This window comes from Triticum aestivum, chromosome 4B (assembly GCF_018294505.1).
Source record: "Triticum aestivum cultivar Chinese Spring chromosome 4B, IWGSC CS RefSeq v2.1, whole genome shotgun sequence".
Lineage (NCBI taxonomy): Eukaryota > Viridiplantae > Streptophyta > Magnoliopsida > Poales > Poaceae > Triticum > Triticum aestivum.
The window spans coordinates 87,267,365-87,281,729 of NC_057804.1; the positions used below are offsets into that span (position 1 = coordinate 87,267,365).

At 42.9% G+C, this 14,365-nt stretch overlaps 1 long non-coding RNA gene across 1 annotated transcript; it reads left to right on the forward strand.

Annotated features, from left to right (window-relative positions):
* The first annotated feature begins 7,524 nt into the window (after positions 1–7,524).
* LOC123091182 (uncharacterized) lies at positions 7,525–10,812 on the forward strand. Its single transcript, XR_006442951.1, has 3 exons — positions 7,525–7,657; positions 7,739–8,044; positions 10,332–10,812. It is a non-coding gene; the product is annotated as an uncharacterized lncRNA (long non-coding RNA).
* The last annotated feature ends 3,553 nt before the right edge of the window (positions 10,813–14,365 follow it).

Genomic DNA, 14,365 nt, shown 5'->3' on the forward strand with positions numbered 1-14,365 from the left:
CTGTTTTTATAAGCTAGCCCCTGGAAATCTTCTGTTTCATTACAGATGAGTCCCTGGACAAAAACCCTTATAACTTTTAAACAGAAAAGTATTTTTGATTGATTCTTCTTCTGTTCTCTTTAAAATTTTGTCTAGTTTTTTATCATATTTATTTGAAAATTATTTGAAGTACTTTCTGTGCACTCCTTGGTATTTACGATAGCGCATATATTTTCTTTATACCGTAGATACCGAAGGAGGTGACGGAGCCGCGAACTTCACCGAGCTAGGCTCCGACTACTCTGAACCAGGCAAGCATGTTTGAACTTTTGATATGATGAGTGTCTTGGCATGTTCTGCATTTAGCTAGTTTCATGGCATGTTGATGAGCATACCGATGAACGTCATTTTATGCAATGTTGAGGTAAGTGAGTTCGATGATCCATAAGTGGATGAATGTGAGTAAGAATGGCCATGTGTTGGCATGAGGATGGGTAAGATGGCAGTGTTGTAGCATGCCAGGCTTATGCCAGACTACGTGACTTCAATGTCAGCTCGTATCACACCAGTTCCTTTCATTCCGCCTTCCCTGTACTACCACATGTTTTCCGCAAGGAATATGGTTTAGTAAGTTGTAAACCGCTTTCCTGGTACACACCAAAAGGAGAGGCCGGGATGATGGTTCCATGGCCCTGGATTAAAGCCAGTCATCCGGTCAGGGGGCATGGGTGTTTCCGGTTGGGACCGAGAGGGGGGCACCCCTTAGAGCGCGCGTATATAAATCTGATCCCATGCTATTCGAGATTGTGATCTCCCCGTCTCAAAAGTTTTTCTTGGACGATGTCTAGGGTGATTCCTAACATCGAGAGGTAGGATGGGTGTGTACTGGTTAGCTGTGTTTTCTTCCGAAATACCGTAAACGGAACCAGTCCTTCGTGACTACAGAAATCCGTTGGCTGTGGGAAAAATTTTATACAAACTCTGCAGAGTCTTATATTCCTCCAAATCATCTATTCCCTGTCCCAGATCGATATTATCTTATCCTAATCAAATGTCAGTTTTGATGGCAGAGACTCCGGTGATTCGCTTGAGTGCTAATTCCGGTTAAATGATTATCCATGTGATTGGACTAACCCATTTATTCTTATGAATTAAATGTTTATTATGAGTATTATTTACTTGTGATTCAAGGCCCTTTCTGTGATGTCGCCCCGACGTCCGACTGTGGCATTTCTTTTAAAGCCCTTTCTGTGATGTCGCCCCGACGTCCGACTGTGGCATTTCTTTTAAAGCCCTTTCTGTGATGTCGCCCCGACGTCCGACTGTGGCATTTCTTTTAAAGCCCTTTCTGTGATGTCGCCCCCACGTCTGACTGTGGTATTTCTTTTAAAGCACTTTTTTGTGATGTCGTCCCGACGTCCGACTGTGGCATTTCTTTTAAAGCCCTTTCTGTGATGTTGCCCCGACGTCCGTCTGTGGTATTTCTTTTTAAGACCTTTATGTGGTGTCGCTAAGACGCCCGACTGTGGCATCATTTCCTTATAATTATTTGTTCACCTTTCGAGGCGTCGCTTCAGACACCCGATCGGTAGTTATTTATGTTCTGTTGGGATTTCAGGCGGACTACCGCCGTTTCCCTTTTTCTTACCTTGTCATGCTAAATTTTGAATGTACATTGATGAATTTATTCGTGACGCATCCATGCATGCATTTGTTATATCTTACGTCCGAACTGTCTTGCGAGTACTTTCAAAGTACTCACTGGCTTGTTGATTTGGCCAGATGCTGACGAAGGCGATCTCATGGATGAAGAGTTTGATAGCGAGTCCGACACTTAGAGGAGTCCCAGTCAGTCTCGTGCGACCCTGGATTTGGTCACTATTTTATATCCGCTTCCGCTACCAAATAAATTCATCGAGCCTCACCTCGACGCTTGATGAGATGATAGACATAGAGTCTTATATTTCTCTCCCCGCTGTGTTTTTCCACCACCGCCATATCCTCGAGTCAGTAGTATGCCTCCACACCACTGTGTCATGTCCGCCATTATGTATAATTATTGGCGTGCTTGTAATAATTTGGTTGAGCAACCGTAGTTCAACCCTGTAATATATTTTATGCTACTGGCTTATTGTATCAAGAAATTGTCTACCAGTGAGGAGAATTTACCTCATACTGGACTCAAAAGATTGGTTTCTCAATAAATATTTTTATTGGAAAACCGGTCGTGACAGCGAGCGAAGAAGCTTCGCCTCGTGTGGCTGAGCAGTGAGCGGGGGGATATGGTACGCGCGAGCTACCAAGGAAGATGGCGCGGGCGGGCGAGCAGTGAGCGGGGGTAAATGGTATGCGGCCGACGATGGGGAAGAGAGGAGGAAGAAGAAGAGAGGAGGAAGAAGAGTGGAAGACGGGGAAGAAAGTGCATTAAATCTCAATTCTACTAGTACTACTACCAGGATATAGGCACCGTCCTCCGGAGTGTAAATAGTTACACCGATGACATGTGGGTCTACCACAAGAGGTCCCATATGTCTGTTAATGGAGGACACAGGTGCGTAGGCGTATTTGCAGAAGCGTGCTCTACTGGCAAACATGATGGCAATACTGGGTAAGGCTGATTTAGTAACACCAACACGCTGGTTTAGCTTATTAATTACGTGTCCCATCTGCTGCAGCGTGTATTGTCACTTCACTGCGAAGACTAGTTGCATAGTTCTCTCTGGCCGAGATGGGGAATGATGGATCGCGAGGATTACCTTTCTACAGTATCCCTATGCCTCTATGCTCACTTCACTCATTTTGCTCCGTACCTAGTCACTTGTTGAAATCTGTAGAAAGATAAATACTCCGTATTTGGGAACAGAGGGAGGCTTTTACTCCGTACTGGAGTATTTGGGAACAAAGGGAGTATCACCATATGGAGGGAACAGAGGAAGTTTGAAATATGAACATGTCAATGGGAGGGAGTAAGCCCCATGCATGCAACATGCAACACTCACACGTACTCCACATGGACGCACGCAACACTCACGCACCCATGTGGCACACAGCACACGACGCAACACACACGCTCACGCTCAAGTGCTCAACCTACTCCCTACGTCCGTGAAAGACTGTACATTTAGAGATTTACACATTGACCAGGGTATAATTAACGCCCAAAAGTAGCAGACTTATGTGTGCATGCGACCATTGAGATAAGAAGATTAAATGAAGGCCGTTGCATGCTGTAATTAAGGATAGACATGTAGCCTATACCTACAACACAAGTTGGTGCATTAGTCAATCAATATCGATTTATATTAAAGGCTAAATGCATTGGAAGTGTAGATGTACATCATGTACTACTACACTCTTTGTTTCATAGCTGATGTACACTCTTTGTTGGAAGGCTGGGGGAGGACACGTGCATGCACTCACATACACAGCCAGGGCGGTTCGGGCACAAGGGTTGGACTCGTGTGGCGCCTGCGTAAAGTTTTGTTTAACTGATTTCTTTGCTCCGCCAACTGAAAGGTGGGACCCAGAAACCAGGTGACAATTTACCAGTTAACAAAGTGCCACGTCGACTATGTGGCCGGTCAGTAGGGTGCAATACGGTGCTCTACGATGAGCTAGTGATCGTATAATCGACGCAAAACTATATATAGTGATCGTAAAGAGCGTATTGTTACATACGTTGACCGCCAGTGTATTTTTCTCGTTTCAAATTAAGCCATATTAATCGGAAAGGACGTAGTATGGACTACTACTAGTACTAGTACTACTTTGATGTGTCCCGTCAACTCACCGAACGAGGAGAAGCTTGCTTACTACGCCTCTCCCTCGCCCACGTGCGCGGTGGTTCGCAGGACGAGGAGACGGTTTTGACTACAGCGCCCTCTCCCTCTTCGTCTCCCTCGCCCTCACCCTCGCAGTGGACATGCAGCAGTTCAATCGGTGTTAGATTGCCAGACACATATTGTATTGTAGTATCATCATTGTTGGACCTTCCAAAGAGGCGAAGAGGCAAGTGCAAGGTTCACACGAGTACGAACTGTTGAACCTCTCGAAGAGGCAAAGAGCCAAGCACAAGGTTTTATAGGAGTTGTCGTCCTAGTAGGAGTGTACTACAACTATAGGGAACGATGCTACTGTATGATGCCGCCACATCACGTATATCCAAAGCTGTGCCACCTGTTTTTCTTAAAGAGCGTGTTGGAGCCCGTGCAACAACCACACAAATTGCACGTACACATAACACATTTACTAGTAATAAATTCTAAAGGACAAATGCCAGTATGCCACACAAGTTCATCTCCAATTCATGTGATAAATTTGTGCACGACTAGTCTACATATATTCACAGCGCTACCGTTCACAATTACCGTACTCCACTTACACGTTATAGATGGGCTACATGCATGTCCTCCTCCAGTTTCCAGTCCCAGGTGTTCTTCATGGATGGCACGATCCATAGTGGTGGGCAACGGGAATCATTATCGCAGCTTTCTAGTCCGGTTCCACACAGTGGAGACTCATCCAAGCTGAAGCGGCATGAATCAGGGATAGCGTGTCCCAGCATGTCGTTCATCCGGCGGTGCACAATGAAGACACAACCATGCTTCATGAACGGCAGGCCTTTCGTGTCGTGCACAGAAGGTTGCATCTGCTTCACAATGGGGTAGCTGTCCCCGATGAAAAGCGAGTACTCTCCAAGAGTGTTCCTCGGCACCCATGTAGCATCACGGGGGTCGAACTCGGCGCCGTTCATCTGGTACACGCGGCATCCCAACTCTAGACACATGGTGACGTACATAGTCAAGGTCCATGCATAATAAGGTTGTGCTCAAATTTGGCGGTCAGTAATACTGTGCAGCAAATAGTACTACTCCGGTATAGAGGAAGTAAAATAACCGGCTTATTATATATAGCCACTCTTGGCTACATGGATGACATAGTAAGACATGGAAAAACAAAAATGGTGGCAGCTAGTGGGTTCAAGTCTTCAAGGGCCCAGCTAGCTATACGCATCCTCCAAGGTAAAAAGTACTCCTACTAGTAGTACTAAGTATGCTACTAGTACAACAATGAAAGAGAAGGCGAGAGGGTTAAAAAATGGAATACCTGGGTAGATGGTGATGGTCCGATCGTGGTAGATTGTGTGACCACTTTGCACATTAGTGGTATCATGGGTAACGACTGCTAAGATAGTTGATCCCAATATGCCAAAGTCAGCTACAAGGTTCCAGGTTAGACCGAATCGCGGATGCAAATGCACATCCAGGATCGGCGATCTTATTTTGATCGGGGGATGACTGGTCCTTGCAAAATAATGGAGTACCGTTAGGGATGCAAATGATGGTTTGTGCATTCCGTTTGTAATCTCCCATACCGTAGGATGGCAACTAGATGAAACAAGTCCCCTGGCTTGTCACCGCAAAGATGCGTCCTAGATGGCGCACGGCGTCTTCGAACGTGTAGGGGTACAAATCTGCCGCCGCCAACATGCGCCAGCCTCTGCCATTACTGCGTCTTGCATTGATGGCAATCCTTATGTCGAACACCACGATGAGATAGTAATCGTCGTAGCCGCGTCGCTTCGTCGGCGGGTCCGCAATTGCTATCTTCTTCAATCTCATGTAGGAATCATCATACATATTCAAGCCCAGCCAGTCCGGAAGGCCGATCCCAATGGTGGAGAAGGGGTCTACCTGAACGGCCGCACTGTTGTGGATGTTGTGCAAAATGATGGTGGTATCCGGCCGGAGGTATGCAAGCCAATCTTCGTTGGCACCGACCCAGACCTATATATAAGACGGTGGGCAGCGGAGAAATTACGGGATGGAAATGGAATAACTAAGTACTACATGATCAAACTCCATTACTGACCTGCTCATCGGAAAAAATCTGACTACCTCTCAACGTCGGCAACTCTATCAGAGTCAACGTGCAACCATGGCCAGGGAGCGGTGGACTGTTCGAAGGATTGTCCCATAGAAGAACCTTATCCTCGAGGACGCATGGAAGACCAACAAGCATGGCCTTTTCCCAAACCTGTTTAAGCAGCGTCTTGAAAAAGTTGGTGCAGGAAGCACCGAGTCTTGCGGCGGTGAGGACGTCGGAGCGGCGTGCAATTTCTCCTAGAGGATTTTCCTCCAAGGTCTCCCAGCCCCGACAAGGAGGAGAACCGCCTGGCGAATCCATGGGAGCAGCGACGAACTACCTTCTCTTCAGGGGGAGGGGAACTGGCGAGGAGGAGATAAGAGCGTACTAACCGCAGGGACTCGTCCCTTCCAACTGTAGATTGTTCCTCAGCGAAGGGGTGACGCTATTATTTACTACTAGTACTAGCATTATGGAACGTTATGGGATTGCATTATACTGTAAACTAGCGGGTGCACCCGCGCATTTGCGCGGCTAGAACTTTATTTATATTATTGTAATTATATTGATGTATGTATTTGGACTTCTATTTGCATTTTTTTCCTTATTTTCATGTTATTTTTTAGTCTTAGTTATATCCATCTATTAATTTATGTGCACCGATCATTTGCATTGTTAGACTTTTTTAGCGAAATTGTATTTGTTTTTATACTAAATTTTTTAGTATGCATTTTTGACCCAAAATCTGTACTAAATATGCCAAATGTTGTAATAATTAAAAATAAACTATACATATTTTTATTAGAGTATATAGATGATAATGTTTCGGCTTTCCATAGATAGATTTTTGTTTCAATATTTTATTTCTATGAACTTGTATGATGATATCAAGTTCTACAACCTCTTATATGCAATACACACTTGCAACATTTTTTCTTTTGCTTCGTGAGATTTTAAGGTATTTCATCTATAACGTGTATTTACGCAACCATGCATTTTACCCACTTTCTTTGTCCAGTATTATGCTTTATATCGATTGTTCCATCAAGTTTGAATTCTTTACCATGCCCATGCAAAAAAAATTCTTTACCAATAAAATTTTAGGTGATTTATATCCATCTGATTAAATTCTTTAGTAAGGTTCGTGCATTTGGACAGCTAGATTTTTCTATTGATTGAAATGATTGTTATAATATTATTTTTCTTGATATTTATCTTTGCACAACAACTGAGCTAATCTTTCTAGCTTCATTCAGTTATATGTATTTTTAAACTTCCCGCAAAAATCATGTACTTTTAAACGGTGTTCAGACTTCAGTTTGCATTTTGTCCGACCATTGTTCTCTCATGTGGGAGTATTAAGTGCAGTTTGCATTTTTGATATGGAGGAATTCAATTCATATTGGCGTATCGGTCAAGGTATATTAGTTTTTCTAAGCCTATATTTTTTTTTGCGAAATGAGCCTATATAATCGGTCAAGGTATATTTTTTAGTCGCGTAAAAAAAGGTATATCTTTTAGGTGTATGAAAAAATAAATATTTTTTGAGCGTTATAAAAAAAGGCTGAATTTACCTTTTCTACCCCACGTATCAAGCCCATACATGACCATAGGTTTTGATGGCCCATCAGAGTAGTTTAGATAATTACCACCCCGTGTCCTTTTTGTCTCCAAGTACATGTCTCTCTCTTCTTATTCCCCCTATAGAAAAATGCCTCCTCTTATCTCATTCGATCCCCACCAGGTTCCTCATCCCACACGCATCATATTTCACCCGATTTGCTGCCAGCGAAGGAAGATTTTGCCACTTCCAGTAGGATACTAATTCCCAGGCTATCCCTGATGTACTTGTTCTTATTTTCTTCGAATTTCACGTATTTTGGTGGTGTTGCAGGTTGTCGCGGGAGTGCGTGGTCGCGTTTGACGCAGTCTCAAGGATGCGGATCGAGTCTGGCAGCGCGGCCATGGGGAGGGCAAGCGAAAACGCGGCATGCTGCTTGGTTTCCCGTGCGAGCTCGTGCCATAGACAATGGTTGGTCTGAGGCACGGAACAGCGGGTGGCACCGCGGCTTTTTAGCTACGTCCCATGAGATCTATGATGAGGTAATGGCGGCGCCGGACAAAGGTAGCAGTATGTACAACACCAGCGAGGCCGTTGATTTGCTTATATCCGGTTTCGCTATTAAGTTACTGAAGCAAGGTATGTTCCTGTCTGTTTTTGCTAGCCTCGTACAGATTTTCCAGAATATAGTTTCATTAAATTATGAAGTGAAACCTAATATTTGTGCTAGCCGAGAATTGTGAAGTTTTCAATCTGTTTTGGACTAAGAAAAATGCTAACATTCACACCCTTAATCATATACAGGTTGATGTCAACTACTCTTACTTATCTTGGTTGATACAAATAGACTGCACTACTATTTATATTATTTGATATAAGCTAAGTAATCCACTAATTATGTAGGGCCTTATTTGGTTCAAAGGAATAGAAAACATATGAATGAAGAAAAACATATGAATGGAAAAGGAATAGAGGAGCAAAATTGAGGATTAAAAAACAGAGGAAACCCAAATCAATAGACGATCAGTTTGATGTACTCAAACAGGAGCAGTGTCTCCTATAATGTGAACCACCAATCTACCAAAATTCCTCTGGAACACTGATTCCATTATATTTCCTGTGAAAATCCTTTGAACCAAATAAGGCCTAGACATTATCCTTGTGCTCCTGGTCTTTGCTTTAACATATATCTTGTTCCCTCCAACCCCTTTTTCCTTTGGTTTTAGCAAACATGTTTTAGTGCATTCATCCTTTGAGTCATTTGGTACGCGACTGTAGAGCACACTCACGCAATGCTGATGATGATATTTTGCCTTGATGCCCATCTTTGTGTAATGTAGTCCCATTACTCTCATGTGGTTCCTTTTTAAGAGGCACCAGTCCGCATGAAAATTTGTTACGTGAAATTTACTGTTCTGTGACTGCAAAACAAATATACTTTTTAAAATAAGAACACATTTCTAAAATATGAAGTGTGTATAATTTAAATCAATCATGTTTTTATCTGGCATGTTGTGCTTCTTCGTCAACACAGTGTCCACCTCATCATCCATCTATTTCTGTGCAACATGTGTAAGAAAAATTAGTTAAGGAATTCTAAAGATGACACATTTTACCTTTTTAATGCACCTTTACTTCCTCGGCTTTATCATTCAAGTAGGGCATCTCAAGTCTATCATCATAGACAAATGTTCATTCTACTGCATTTGTTGTGTGTGCCAAATTGAGATTATTGTCATTGATCCTGAATCAAAAGATAAGTCTTCTTCCATATAATTGTTAAATAATCTTTGTGCTTCTTCCGATTTCCCATCCAATGAGATGAGAAAGTTAGATATAGATGTATTAAGAAATCTTGCAGCCTCCTTGTCAAATGAAATCTCATCAGTTTAGTAAGTTCTTGTATGTGGCTGGTTTTCATGAGTTTAGTAAGTTCTTCTAAGGTTTTCCTCCTTTAAAACATTTGTTCTTGTAGTGTTCCTTGATTTCTTCCATCTATACTGATCACTTTTGCCAATATTTTCCTCTACTGATTGCCTGCACATATATGAAATAAATAAGAATATACAATCTTTATCAAGTGAGTCATTATTAATGAATTAAAAAAATAGTAGTGTTTCATATCCATCAAGAAGTTCTTGTGTTTCTCGTATATCCAGATCTATAAATATGCTTGTGGCACTGGTTGACTTTAGGAACATACCTATATAATGAAAAATCTCTCTATGTAATTATCATAAGAATACCATGTAATATTTATGGACTTACCATTGATTTTTTTTACTATACACAGTAGGGAAATTTCCCACTGCATTTTTTATAAGTAATAAAAGGGTGTCCCAAGGGGAAGGACTTACCATTGAACTTCTGCATCGTCGTGGATGTAAATGACAGTTTGGCTGCCGATTACATCCTTGGTCAATAAATAAGCAAACTTTCTCCAGAATGTTATTCTGATTTTATCAGCCCTAAAGAATTTGATCCGAGGAGTTAGTGCTAACTACATAGGGGAAGTTAAGTTAAATTTGTGACATGCATATGCATGTGCACTTACTCTAGCGTTAGAATTTCAATCTCGCGAATATATGAAGGTTGTGGGTTCTTCTTTGTTATTCTTGTTTCCGTGGATTGTTTTACCCTGTCAAAACAGACAAATATGCTTAGTAACTGTTGCTTGAACTAATAGAATAATTTGAAATTAAATACATAAAGAATAGACCTGCTCATCCATTATTATCATCCATTGTAGGATTGACCATCTCTCAACTTCCTGTATCCCATAGTGCTTTGTCTTCAAAACGAATAGGAAAATATTTTTCAATTGAAATAGTATCTATTTAGATTGTATAAAAAATAAGATTGCTAAATAATAATTAAAAAATCTGATGATTCAGTACAGTTAACAAATCTGGTGATGGCGATTCAGGTTGGGAGTGCATGCCGTGACTTCGTCGGACATCGAGTGGGAACAGTTGGGCGTGACTTCTTCAGGCGTCGAGCTTGCTTTGGCATGATTTCATTGGACATCGAGTGGAGTGGTTGGGCATGGCTTTCACGTTGCCTGGCAGCCCCGTTGACTCCAATCTCACTATGACGCGACTTTGCTAGGCATCAAGTGTGATTTGGCGTGATTTCATCAGAGATTGAGTGAAGTTGTTGGGCATGGCTTTATCGTTGCCTGGCAGTTCCATCGGCTTGACATCGAGTCGTGTGTTTCATTGTGGGACTGATTTTCTTCTAGCATCTTCAAGTCACGGTGATGACCGTCTAATTCTTTGGTGTGTGCTTGGGCCGGTTGGACTTCTTTTGTTTATATATGGGTTGAGGTGGCTGGGTTATCTGGCCAAGACCGTATGGAAATCTAAGACTTGTCTTGTTTACATGTGTCCCTTTTGGAAATTTCATTACACGTGCATTGGTTGCTATTCTTTTGTACGTTTGCATGTTGGACTTCTATTTTTGTTATCCGTGTTATTCACCTCAGCGTTGGTTGCCCCGTGACACGCCGTACTACTTTTTTATTTTCCATGCCGCTACTTTTACATGTAAATATTACACCTTGCATTAGTTGACGTGACATGTTGCACTACTTGTACATCTAATATTTTTACGTAATGTTTGCATCTTTTAATCTCGAATGTTCATATCTAAAATTAAGGATCAAGATAATTTAATCTGTGTGGACACACCTAGTGTCTCGTTTGTCTCTTGTTTTAATTATATAATAGATAATAGCACTAGTAAGAAATTTTTGGCACTAGTTAGTAGTTTTTGGCGTGGATTAAGATATTTTGGGTATGTTTTTGCCATTTTTTGTACACGCTAACTAGTGTCAAAAAACGTCTTACATTATGTGACGGAGGAGTACGTACTCGTACTGTAGCAGTATCAGTACTACTTTTCTCAACTACGAGTATTAGTGCGACGTACTGTACTTCTAGTCTAGTCTAGTATAGTGCACCAGTTTTGAACTCTTGAATCTCAGGGCCAAGGAGCTACAGTTGGAAGTGGAGGGTACTATTGTTCTGTAGAACCATCGTTGTACTATCAATGCAGGGGAAGTATACCTGCGTAGTGGCCTAGTGGGTACTCTCGGTGCTATATTCAGCCGCTCCTCTCACGTAGGAGTAGCTGGCCTACTCAGCCGCTCATCTGATGCACACACTAGCAGCCTGTTTATCAGCGACAATAACTGCGGTCTGCGGGGGCAGAACATTTGAGTTATTTGATACAGCGAGACTAGGCTTTTCGCTTCCATTTGTCGAGGTGTAATGGATCTTGTCGAACTTTGTTAGTAGTTCCTTCTTTATGAATGAGATGAAGCAAAGCTTTTGCCTCCGTTTCAAAAAAAAAACACATCAAGAGGAATTTCTTTTATAGTAGAGCCGATAATGGAGTGAAGTCCATGCATGCAACGCCACAAGCTACAGAGTACTAGTAGTACAACACTTTACATAGAGTACAGAGTCATATTGCACAGTTCCCAATGTCCCGCCAGGCTTTTCCGGCTCCTCAGGCTTAATTGGGAGGCGCTAGTTTAAATATGCTACTACTAGCTGATGAGGAAGCTGCAAGCGAGGTGCGGCTAGGGCGAGCACGCGAGCCACGGGATGCTGGGAAGGAAAACCCGTTCACGTGGCTAGGCTGTCCAGTGCACCCAGATTGTGGGGCCGCACGTCCGTTTGACTTCAAAACTCAAACTACCCGTGTAAAATATTGGCTCGCAGTGAAGTGTCGTACTAGTACTATTTTAAAAAAAAAGGCCGCCGTGTGTTCGGCGGGATCGAACCCACAAAATGAGGTATACACTCCGGCGACCACTAGTAGTACTCGTTGGAGTACAACGCAACCTAGAATCGCCTTTTGTCGCTAGTAGTACATACATTGTTCCTTACAAGAAACCCCTAATAATGCAAGAAACCACTAAAATGCCAAGAAACTACTACCACTTGCATACGTGACAGACTTAAGATAAGACTACCTTATCAACCATTGTACATGCTCTTACCAACCAAAATCCTCGAGTGACCTCCTACCTCCGGCCCGTCCACCTAGTCATCCTCGGCCATGGGACGCAGCTACCACCGCCGACAGAAGGCGAGGTCAAAACTGCCGGCGGCGCGGAGCCCATGTTGTGGCAGCCCGGATGTCAGCTCCCTCCGGCGCTCGCGGCCGCTAGCTAGCCAAGATAGCTCTGTCCAGCTGCTTGTCTGCAAGGTTTGCTAGCTAGATTGGCACGGCAGCATGGCGTGTGCGCGCCGCGCTCAAGCCAGCCATCTGGCTCGAGCGAAGGCCAGCACGGCGGCTTGCTCGCTCGTGTGTCACTCTCGGGCCAGCCTGCCAACCCGTGCGGAGGCCAGCGCGGCGTCCGGCCCGTCCGGCGGAGCGGCGGCCAACTCGCTCATCACCGGCGCGACCGACGAACAGGCATCAGTACTGTTTGAAGTAATGTTCAGGAAAAATAATGATTTGAGGGGGAATAACAGGATAGAAGGTCAGATGTGGGTCCCTCGTGTCAACGGCCAAACAAAATGTGTTGGTTTAAGCTGCCTCGTCAGCACGGACGTGTGGGCCAACCCAGTCATAAATGGGTTTAAACGAACCTAATCGGTAGGAGTACTAGGTAGTACTAGAAGTTTTTGGCATGGATTAAGAAATTTTGGGTATGTTTTTGCTATTTTTTGTATAATAGATACTTCCTAGGGCTGGTTGAAAGTGGTAGTTTTTTGTTAAATACTCTACATATTGTAAGTAGGAGTGAATGTTAAGCTTTGGAAGCCATGATTGAAAGTAAATATCAACCATGAGTGATTAATATCTTGATGGAAAACTCGAAACTATGGAATACTAGAAAAAAATACATGGTTGGAAATACTAGCAATGTTCATGTCCATTGCAACGAATCATAATTAGAATAATACTTATTCACAAACTTGGTACAAAACACCCTAATTTTGATATACATATGTATATTATGTTTCAATTATAATATATTCCTTGGGCTGTTTTGGAGGTCAGGGAGGGATGTGGTTGGTTTTAAAATACTAATTATGGGTTTTTCTGCAAATTGGTAGACAAGTGGGATGTTGGTGAGAAAAGGCAACAACTTACCTCAGAATCGTTAGATGTAGATCTAATTGTCAGAAACGACGGATGGCAGACACACCAGCATCACCAACTTAGTCTTGTGTAGGAGTACTAGCAAGATCCATGCATTAACGGAACATCAAGATGCATTTTTTTATAAAAACACTTGTTGTGATTGACCCTTGCGGGAGTAATCCCATGTGTAAAGCCTAATGATATCTTGAGAAATATGAGATAAGGTGAAGAGGAGTTGGGTGTGGTGGTGGTTGGTGGTCGGACTGAGTGGAGGCATGGGGATTGACGACGCCGGCAGCGGCCACTAGGCCAGTTTGTTCCAGAGGCTTCCTTTCTTAATTGCTCAACAATGAGGTTTGTTGGAGATAATGATGAACGAGGGAAGGCCTTTTCTGCAAATGTGGAGAGGGGTGCGGGTATCTTTTAGTTTAATTTCCATCCGTCAGATATAGATCAGACGGTCTATATTGCAAGATGGCACACATACCATCATCACCAACTCGGTTTTTTATAAAAGAAGAAATATAAGTATGGAGATACAAATGTAATATCGATACTTGCTTCCGTAAACTAGCATCTAAATTATATTCAACGCCTCGGCATGTGGGGCCTTAGCACAATGACTTCTTGACTGTGTAAAACAAAGATTTTCCCGTCGCCGACAAGGAGGGGGTGACGGCGGCGCGCTTTTTGGCTTGCTCTAGTCCTACTGGGTGGTCTAAGCACGTGTAGATTTATTCTTTTTCAGGTCTCATGTTCGCCGTACTGCCACGATTGTTGATGAGTAGATGGTAAGTTATTCACGGGGAAACCCTTGTTGAGCGTGTTTGCGAGAGAGAGAGAGAGAGAGAGAGAGAG